The following is an 11,110-nucleotide window of genomic DNA, read 5'->3' as shown; positions in this document are numbered from 1 at the left end:
ATATCAAAATTTTCACCTCAAAGAGTACATCATTTCATCTCATTGCATCATTTTCATTTGAGCTCATCTTGATGCCCGAAATGCTGTTGGAAGAGGGCTATGTGGTTAAATTGTCAGATCTGTTTCATCAAATAGCTATTTGTCATTTTTGCCATGATTATTGTGTGCATGATATGCTCCTGAGCTCTACATGTGTTTTGTTATATGCCATGCCATATTTATAGAGGTGCTTACCATGTATTTTTGTGATATGTGTGGTGACTAGCACAAGCTTGCAAAGTAGTGCATTTGTTAATGCTGATTTCAGGGACTTAGAATTTCTCTAAGTCCTTGTCCTAATTTTGTCATTATGCCATATGTTCATGTCGTTTCCTAGTGATCTGTGCCTCTTTTGAGGATTATCAGTAAGAATGTTTTGTTAACATTGTGGTGCTTTATCCATCCATGTCTTTGTTTGCAATTATGCAGCACCCTAGCTTGAGTCAATCGAGCTCTACTTTTGCTATTTCGTGAATCCTGGCAGATTGTTGACTTGTTAGCGATTTTGCCGAGGATGTTGTTATTGATCCGTGCATGCTATGTTGTTGTTCTTGCCATTTCTAGCTTCTATGCCATGTACTCTTGATGGGTGTATGCTTAGTTGGTCATGCCATGCTCTGTAGTGAGTGCATCGAGCTCGTAAACATGCCTACTCGTTAACAAATTTGCATGCTCCAGTTTTTCACCAAGTCTGTAATCTGATTATGTTTTTGCCATGTTCACATGCTTGCAATTATATTCTGATCCCTTTTGGCTCAAGGTCACTAAGGGACTTTTGTTAAGTACTTTGAGTAGCTTCATGTCATGCCTTGGTTTGCCATGTTAAGTTCCTGTAGCACATAGTTTTCATGCTCCAAAGTGTGCTACCTGATGTTAAATTCCAGACTTGTGTTAATTTCACTAAGTCTGAAACCTGTTATCGTTTGCGTTTTTTCCATGCTTGTGTGAACCTGTTAATGGATGAATTAGTCGTAGCTCAGTGTTCATCTTTTGTCAAGCATCATGAGTGGATCCCTGCCATGTATTTTGTTGTCATGTTTGAGTGCTGTAGCATAATTATCTTGATGCATTTAGATGGCTACTTGCTGATTATCGCAGACCGGTGCCATATTTGTTTTGCTTGCCATTTCCAAACCTTGCATCCGATTCCGGTGATCTTTATATCGATTTCAACCAAAATCACCTCACCTTTACAGTGGCACTCTTGGATTTCCAAATTAAGGCCAGGTTCAATCATTCCTTCTCAAATCTTGCATATGCATCACATATCGCATCCCGCATAGCATACCATGTTTGCATCATGTTGTTCGAGCATTGCACGTGGTTGATTGTGTTCCTTTTGCTTGTTTGTCTTGTTTGGGTAGATCCGGGAGACGAGTTTGCTAACGAGGAGCCCTTGAGTTTGCTTACGAGGATCAAGTCAACTCTGACAACTTTGCAGGCAAGATGATCATACCCTCGAAATCACTTCTATCTTTGCTTGCTAGATGCTCATTCTTTTGCTATGCCTATGCTACGATACCTACCACTTGCTTATCATGCCTCCCAAATTGCCATGTCAAACCTCTAACCCACCATGTCCTAGCAAACCGTTGATTGGCTATGTTACCGTTTTGCTCAGCCCCTCTTATAGCGTTGCTAGTTGCAGGTGAAGATTGGAGATCGTTCCTTGTTGTAACATTGTTTATTCTTGGGATTATCACCATATTATCTTTTTATGTTAATGCATCTATATACTTGGTAAAGGGTGGAAGGCTCGGCCTTTTGCCTAGTGTTTTGTTCCACTCTTGCCACCCTAGTTTCCGTCATATCGGTGTTATGTTCCTGGATTTTGCGTTCCTTACGCGTTGGGTGATAATGGGAACCCCTTGAAAGTTCGCTTTGAATAAAACTCCTCCAGCAATGCCCAACCCTGGTTTTACCATTTTCCACCTAGCCTTTTTTCCCTTGGGTTTCCGGAGCCCGAGGGTCATCTTTATTTAACCCCCCCCCCCCGGGCCAGTGCTCCTCTGAGTGTTGGTCACCTGGTCAGCCGCCGGTGGCCACCAGGGGCAACTCTGGGCTGGCCTACCGGAAGTTTGGACAATCTGAGTGTGCCCTGAGAATGAGATATGTGCAGCTCCTATCGGGATTTGTCGGCACACTCGGGCGGTGTTGCTGGACTTGTTTTACCATTGTCGAAGATGTCTTGTAGAACCGGGATACCGAGTCTGATCAGAATGTCTCGGGAGAAGGAATATCCTTCGTTGACCGTGAGAGCTTGTGATGGGCTAAGTTGGGACTCCCCTGCAGGGATTTGAACTTTCGAAAGCCGTGCCCGCGGTTATGGGCAGATGGGAATTTGTTAATGTCCGATTGTAGATAACATGAACCTTAACTTAATTAAAATGAATCAACTGCGTGTGTAACCGTGATGGTCTCTTCTCGGCGGAGTCTGGAAAGTGAACACGGTGTTGGAGTAATGCTTGACGTAGGTTGTTCTAGGATCACTTCTCGATCATAGTTCTTCGTTCGTGCTTTGCCTTTCTCTTCTCGCTCTCTTTTGCGAACATGTTAGCCACCATATATGCTAGTCGCTTGCTGCAGCTCCACATATTACCTTGCCTTACCTATAAGCTTAAATAGTTTTGATCACGAGGGTGCGAGATTGCTGAGTCCCCGTGACTCACAAATTACTTCAAAAACCAGATGCAGGGACCGATGATTCCGTTCCAGATGATGCGCTTGAGCTCAAGTGGGAGTTTGACGAAGACTCACGCCGTTACTATGTGTCTTTCCCTGATGATCAGTAGTGGTGCCCAGTTGGGGCGATCGGGACCATGTCGCTTGTTGGGGTTAATCTTTTATTTTGGTACCGTAGTCGGACTATGAGTGTATTGGATGATTGTAATGTTATTCATGTATTTGTGTGACGTGGCGAGTGTAAGCCAACTATGTACCTTTTTCCCCTATTATCTATTGACATGGGTTGTTGTGAAGATTACCTTACTTGCGACATTGCTTTCCATGTGGTTATGCCTCTAAGTCATGCTTCGACACGTAGGAGATATAGCCGCATCGAGGGCGTTACAAGTTGGTAATCAGAGCCTTCCCCGACCTTAGGAGCCCCCCTGCTTGATCGATTAGCTGGCGTTGTTGAGTCTAGAAAAATGTTTTGAGTCATTTAGGATTATATATATTGGAGAGTTTAGGAATTCTTTTTACTCCCCAGTTCCTTCATCGCTCTGGTAAGGCATCCTGACGTAGAGTTTTGACTCTTCTCTTCTCAAATTTCACTAAAAAAATTTAGGATCACGCGGGTATCTTGGAATCGTTCCAATCGATTTGTGACGAGAACATTATTCTTGGTGCCTCCTGTCATTTAGGGGTTGTGGCAGTGTCCCCGGGAGTTGAGCTCCGAGGTGTTGTTGTCACAATTTTATCGTTGCAGTTCTGGAATACCTGAGTTTAGTTTCGCCGACATCAAAAATCTCTTTTATGCAGTTGTTGGTGAGATAACCTCGACGCCACCCAGTACTGGGGCGGGAGTTCGGGAGTATTGCCATAACTTGTATAACGGATGCTTTTCGAAGGTTGAGGTAGACGATTTCCGAAGTTTTTCTCGGTTATGTGTTGAAGGATGGATACAGCTGGATGTAGGATTTGCTAGATTTGGGTGAGATATTATGCTTCCCCTGTATCCCCAACACCTGATTGCATAACCGGAAAGGTTCGGGAGTTTCATAGGTGGGAATTCTTGTAGCTCTAGTTCTTCTTCCACGGATATTTGGTTTGAGATTGGGTGATCCTTACCGAGTATTCGTTCTTGTTCCGTACCTTGTTGTTGTTTTTCTTCTACATCAATTCTAAGTGGCTTCTCAATTTATGGATATGTGACCATTTCAATTGGAATGCATTCATTCATTTTGTTCGGATGTGAGGACTATATATTGCAATTTCAACCCATTTGATTCAGCTTCAATATTTGTCTGTCAATGTGCTAATGGATGTCAACCTCTTCAGGATGGCTCCTCCAACGCACACGACTCCGAATCCTGATCCGCCACCACCACCTCCACCTCCGGAGGCATGGCAAGCTGTGATGGCCGCTACCAATGCAAACACGCAGCTGATCATGCAACTTCTTCAAGAGCGCAACCAAGGGAACCAGGGCAACAATCAGAATCACTTTGCTACACTCAACCAGTTCCTTGCTAACCAGCCAAAGACCTTCAGCAATTGTGTTGAGGCAACTGACGCTGATGATTGGCTCGTGGACATATGCAAGCATTTCGAGTGCAGTAACGTCAGGCCTGAGGACTTTGTCAAGTTCGCTTCCTTCCAACTCAAAGACCAAGCTGCAAAATGGTTTCAGCAGTACAAAGATTCCAGAGGAGGCCGTGTGATTACCTGGGATGAATTCCGTCAAGACTTCAAAGCTCATCATATTCCTCAGAGCGTGGTTGAAAGCAAGCGTGAGGAATTCCGCAACCTGAAGCAAGGCTCTATGTCTATCTACGAGTACAACAAGATGTTTCAGAAGCTCGCCCGTTTTGCTAAGCAGGACTTCCGTGACGAGAAGAGCATGATATACCAGTTCAGGGGTGGTCTCAGAGAAGAAATCCAGCTAGCTCTCGTTCTCTTTGAGCCCAGGAGGTACGATGAGTTTTACAACATGGCAATGAAGCAAGAGACTGCTCAACTGAAGTGTGATGCTTCCAAGAAGCGAGTCAGAGATGCTACTCCTTCTTCCTCAACTCAAGTGGCTAAGCAGCAGAAGTATTGGCTTCCTCCTCCTCCATTCCGTCAGCCTTATCAGCAGAAGAGCAAAGGTGGCAGTGGATCTTCCCACCCACCCAACCCTGGCTTTCAGAACAAGACTTCGTCTCAAGCTCCAAGATCAAGTGCTCCATATCACCGTCCGCTTTCAGAGGTCACGTGCAACAAGTGCCAATAGAAGGGTCACTATGCCAACAAATGCTTCAATCAGAGGCGTCTCCCTCCTCCTCCTCCTATGAGATTGGCAAGTACAGCTGTGGTCAAGCATAACCCCAAGCACGCCAAGGTCAACTTAATGAATGCAGCTCAGGCAGAGGACTGGTCAGATGTCATCATGGGTAACCTTCCTGTTAATGATGTTCCTGCAAAAGTACTTTTTGACACTGGTGCATCGCATTGTTTCATCTCGAGACCTTTTGCATCTAAGCATGAGTTGTCTTCTCGAGTTTTGCATAAACCGTTAGCATTTGTCTCACCGGGTAAATGTTTGCTCACAAACTACGAGATTCCGGATATTTCTATCATGATGGGTGATTTCAAGTTTCTGGCTTCTCCAATGGTCCTTGGTAACTCAGATATTGATCTTATTCTTGGAATGGACTGGCTTTCTAAGCACAAGGCTCAGCTTGATTGTGCTGCCAGTCAGATTTAATTGACTCATTCGTCTGAGGATGTAATTGTCTTGGCCGCTCGGGATAATACAATCCGTCTATTTTATCTCAATGAGAAGGGTGAACTGGATGCCATCTCTCAAATTCCAGTCGTTTGCGAATACCAAGACGTCTTTCCAGAAGAGCTTCCAGGAATGCCTCCACACCAGCCAGTTGAATTCGTCATCGATCTTGAGCCTGGCACGGAACCTATTTGCAAACGTCCTTACAAGCTTGGACCTGAAGAGTTGAAGGAGCTGAAGAAGCAACTCGATATTCAAGAGCGAATGGGTCTCATCTGACCTAGTTCTTCTCCGTGGGGTTGTGGAGTTCTTTTTGTGAAGAAGAAGGATGGAACGGACCGACTCTGTGTTGACTACCGTCCATTGAACAAGAAGACTATCAAGAACAAGTACCCACTTCCCAACATCAATGAGCTGTTCGAACAACTCAAAGGTGCTCAAGTATTCTCCAAGCTAGATCTCCGTATGGGCTATCACCAGATTTGAATCCATGAGCAAGATATTCCCAAGACGGCTTTTAGAACAAGCTATGGTTCATATGAATACACTGTCATGTCTTTTGGCCTCGTCAACGCTCCGCCGACTTTCTCTCGCATGATGAACTTCATCTTCAACGCCTACACAAATGACTTTGTCTTGGTCTACCTTGATGACATTCTGGTCTTTTCGAAGAACAAGGAAGATCATGCCAAGCACTTGTGTTTGGTGCTCGATAAGCTCAGAGAACATCAGTTCTACGCCAAGTTCTCAAAGTGCGAGTTTTGGCTCGATGAGGTTCTTTATCTTGGGCATATCATCTCTGCCAAGGGCATAGCGGTGAATCCTGAGAAGGTGTCTGCAATTGTGAATTGGGAACCACCTCAGAACGTGAAGCAACTCCGCAGCTTCCTTGGTATCGCAAGCTACTGTCGAAGGTTCGTTGAGAACTTTTCAAAGATCGCGAAGCCTCTTTCAAACCTTCTCCAGAAGCACGTCAAGTATGTTTGGTCTCCGGAATGCGACATCGCTTTCAACACTTTGAAAGAGAAATTAGTCACTGCTCCAGTTCTGACTCCTCCTGATGAATCCAAACCGTTCGAGGTCTTCTGCGATGCCTCTCTTCAAGGTCTTGGTGCAGTGTTGATGCAAGAGAAGAAAGTTGTGGCTTATACCTCTCGCCTGTTGAAGCCCAACGAGAAGAACTACCACACTCATGACCTCGAGTTGGCAGCAGTGGTGCATGCTCTTTTGACTTGGAGACATCTCTTACTGGGAAGAAAAGTGGACATCTTCATTGACCACAAGAGTCTCAAGTACATCTTCACTCAGCCTAATCTCAACCTCAGGCAGACTCGTTGGGTCGAAATGATTCAAGAGTATAATCCGAGCATCGAATATACTCCAGGCAAGGCCAATGTGATTGCTGACGCATTGAGCAGGAAGGCTTACTGCAACAGTCTGATTCTCAAGCCCTACCAACCCGAGCTTTGTGAAGCTTTCCGCAAACTCAATCTGCAAGTTGTTCCTCAAGGTTTCCTCGCCAACCTTCAAGTCTCTCCTACTTTGGAAGATCAGATTCGCGAGGCTCAACTTCTTGATGCTATGGTGAAGAAAGTGAAGATTGGGATTGCCAAGAGTCAACCCAAGTACAAGTGCTATCGCCTTGATGACAAGGATACTCTCTTCTTCGAGGATCGCATTGTTGTGCCTAAAGGTGACCTTCGTAAAGTTATTATGAATGAGGCGCACAATTCACTCCTCTCCATCCACCCTGGGAGTACGAAGATGTATCAGGACCTCAAGCAGGCTTATTGGTGGACTCAAATTAAGCGCGAGATTGCTCAGTTCGTGAATGAATGTGATGTCTGCAGAAGAGTGAAGGCAGAACACCAACGACCAACTGGTCTCCTCCAACCTCTTGCCATTCCAGAATGGAAGTTTGACCACATTGAGATGGACTTCGTGACTGGGTTTCCAAAGTCCAAGCGTGGCATTGATGCTATATTCGTTGTCATTGACAAACTCACTAAAGTGGCTCACTTTCTGCCTATCAAAGAGTCTATCACTGCAGCTCAATTGGCGGAGCTTTATACCTCTCGGATTGTCTCTCTGCACGGCATTCCACAGTTGATCTCTTCAGACCGTGGCAGCATCTTTACCTCCAAGTTTTGGGATTCTTTTCAGAAGGCCATGGGCACCAACATCTGCTTCAGCACAGCTTTTCATCCTCAAACTAGCGGTCAAGTCGAGCGTGTCAATCAGATTCTTGAAGATATGCTCAGGGCTTGCGTTATCTCCTTCGGTATGAAGTGGGAAGATTGTCTTCCATATGCTGAATTCTCCTACAACAACAATTTTCAAGCAAGTTCGGGCAAGGCCCCATTCGAAATTATCTATGGCAGGAAGTGTCGTACTCCTCTTAACTGGTCAGAGACCGGTGAACGTCAACTTCTTGGAAATGACTTGATCACAGAGGCAGAGGAAATATGCAAAGTCATTCGTGATAACCTCAAAGCAGCGCAATCGCGCCAGAAGAGCTACTATGATAGTAAGCATCGTGATTTGGCTTTCGAGATCGGAGACCATGTTTACCTCCGTGTCTCTCCAATGAAAGGTACTCGTCGCTTCGGTATCAAAGGGAAGCTTGCCCCTATATACGTGGGTCCTTTCAAGATCGTCAGCAAGAGAGGCGATCTCGCCTATCAACTCAAGCTTCCTTCAAACTTTGCAAATGTGCACGACGTGTTCCATGTCTCTCAGCTCCGCAAGTGCTTCAAGACCCCTGACCGCACCGTCAACTTCGAGGACATTGATCTCCAAGGAGACCTTTCTTATCGTGAGCACCCAGTTGCTATTCTTGAAGAGACTGAACGCAAGACTCGCAATAAGTCAATCAAATTCCTCAAAGTCAAGTGGTCACACCATTCCGACCGTGAAGCTACCTGGGAACGCGAGGATCACCTCCGTTCTGAGTACCCGGCGTTTTTCCAGTCCTAGATCTCGGGACGAGATCCTTTCGTAGTGGTGGAGTGTTGTAACACCCCGGATGTAATTTACCTTATATGTATCCCAACTCTTGCCGTTTCCGGCGCTAAGTTATTTTATTTTCCTCGGGTTCGGGTTTTTGTCTCCGCGTGTTGTTGCCTTTTTCATGCATCTCATATCATGTCATCATGTGCATTGCATTTGCATACGTGTTCGTCTCATGCATCCGAGCATTTTCCCCGTTGTCCGTTTTGCATTCCGACGCTCCTATGTCCTCCGGTGATCCTTTCTACCTCTTTTCATGTATGGGGGTTAAACATTTCCGGATTGGACCAAGACTTGCCAAGCGGCCTTGGTTTACTACTGGTAGACCGCCTGTCAAGTTTCGTGCCATTTGGACTTTGTTTGATACTCCAACGGTTAACCGAGAGACCAAAAAGGCCTCGTTTGTGTTGCAGCCCAACACCCTTCCAATTTGGCCCAAAACCCACCAAAAACCCTTCCATCATCTAGAGCGTTCGATCACGATCGCGTGGCCGAAAAACACACTCCATCTGGAGCTTCCTAGCTCCCTCTATGCCTATATATAGATCCCTTCCCCGAAATCCGGTCAAACCCTAGTCCTCTCCCTCTCCTCGCGCCGCCGGACGAAACCCGGCCGGCCGGACACGTCCGCCCACTCCGCCGGATGAACCAGCGCGTGACACATGTCCCCGCGAGCGCCCACATCGCTGCCGACCGCGCGGGCCCGCCGAAGCCCAGCGCCGGCCCCCGCGGCCCATCCCGCGTCCGCCGCCGCCTGCCTCCTTCGCCCCGACGCCGCTCGTTGCCCCCGACGCCGCTCCGCCGCCCACCGGCGTCGCGCGCCTCGCCGCCACGAGGTCCGGCCACCGCGAGACGCCCCGCCGCCGACCTCCTTCGGTCGTCTTCAACCCCGCCGGCGCCGCCCCGCACCGGATCCGGTCGCCTCCGACGTCCCCGGCGTCGCCCCGCACCGGATCCGCCGTCTCCTCATCAACTCCGGTGGCCCCATCTCCATTTCCGGTGACCTCGGCGTCCGTGCAGCTACAGTGCGCCCAGATCTGGATCTGAGACAATCCACTCGGTTGACTTTATTCCCCCGAAACCCTAATTTTTGGCTATTTTCATCATGCTATAACTCCGCATCCATACCTTCGATTTGCGCGTGTAGCATATCAAAATGTTCGTCTCAGAGAGTACATCATTTCATCTCATTGCATCATTTTCATTTGAGCTCATCTTGATGCCCGAAATGCTGTTGGAAGAGGGCTATGTGGTTAAATTGTCAGATCTGTTTCATCAAATAGCTATTTGTCATTTTTGACATGATTATTGTGTGCATGATATGCTCCTGAGCTCTACATGTGTTTTGTTATATGCCATGCCATCTTTACATAGGTGCTTACCATGTATTTTTGTGATATGTGTGGTGACTAGCACAAGCTTGCAAAGTAGTGCATTCAGGGACTTAGAATTTCTCTAAGTCCTTGTCCTAATTTTGTCATTATGCCATATGTTCATGTTGTTTCCTAGTGATCCGTGCCTCTTTTGAGGATGATCAGTAAGGATGTTTTGTTAACATTGTGGTGCTCTATCCATCCATGTCTTTGTTTGCAATTATGAAGCACCCTAGCTTGAGTCAATAGAGCTCTACTTTTGCTATTTCGTGAATCCTGGCAGATTGTTGACTTGTTAGCGATTTTGCCGAGGATGTTGTTATTGATCCATGCATGCTATGTTGTGGTTCTTGCCATGTATAGCTTCTATGCCATGTATTCTTGATGGGTGTATGCTTAGTTGGTCATGCCATGCTCTGTAGTGAGTGCATCGAGCTCGTAAACATGCCTACTCGTTAACAGATTTGCATGCTCCAGTTTTTCACTAAGTCTGAGATCTGTTTATGTTTTTGCCATGTTCACATGCTTGCAATTGTATTTTCTGATTCCTTTTGGCTCAAGGTCACTAAGGGACTTTTGTTAAGTGCCTTGAGTAGCTTTATGCCATGCCTTGCTTTGCCATGTTAAGTTCCTATAGCATGTAGTTTTCATGCTCTAAAGTGTGCTTCCTGATGATAAATTCCAGACTTGTGTTAATTTCACTAAGTCTGAAACCTGTTATCGTTTGCACTTTTGCCATGCTTGTTTGAACCTGTTAATGGATAAACTAGCCGTAGCTCAGTGTTAATCTTTTGTCAAGCATCATGAGTGGATCCCTTCCATATATTTTTTTGTCATGTTTGAGTGTTGTAGCATAACTATATTGATGCATTTAGATGGCTACTTGCTTATTATCGCAGACCGATGCCATATTTGTTTTGCTTGCCTTTTCCAAACCGTGCATCCGATTCCGGTGATCTTTATATAGATTTCAACCGAAATCACCCCACCTTTCCAGTGGCACTCTTGGATTTCCAAGTTGAGGTCAGGTTCAATCATTCCTTGTCAAATCTTGCATATGCATCACATACCGCATCCCGCATATCATACCATATTTGCATCATGTTGTTTGAGCATTGCACGTGGTTGATTGTGTTCCGTTTGCTTGTTGTTCTTGTTTGGGTAGAGACGGGAGACGAGTTCGCGAATGAGGAGCCCGTTGAGTTTGCTTACGAGGATCAAGTCAACTCTGACAACTTTGCAGGCAAGATGATCATAC

The sequence above is a fragment of the Triticum urartu genome, chromosome 3 (genome assembly GCF_003073215.2).
Source record: "Triticum urartu cultivar G1812 chromosome 3, Tu2.1, whole genome shotgun sequence".
Lineage (NCBI taxonomy): Eukaryota > Viridiplantae > Streptophyta > Magnoliopsida > Poales > Poaceae > Triticum > Triticum urartu.
This window is presented reverse-complemented; position numbering follows the sequence as displayed.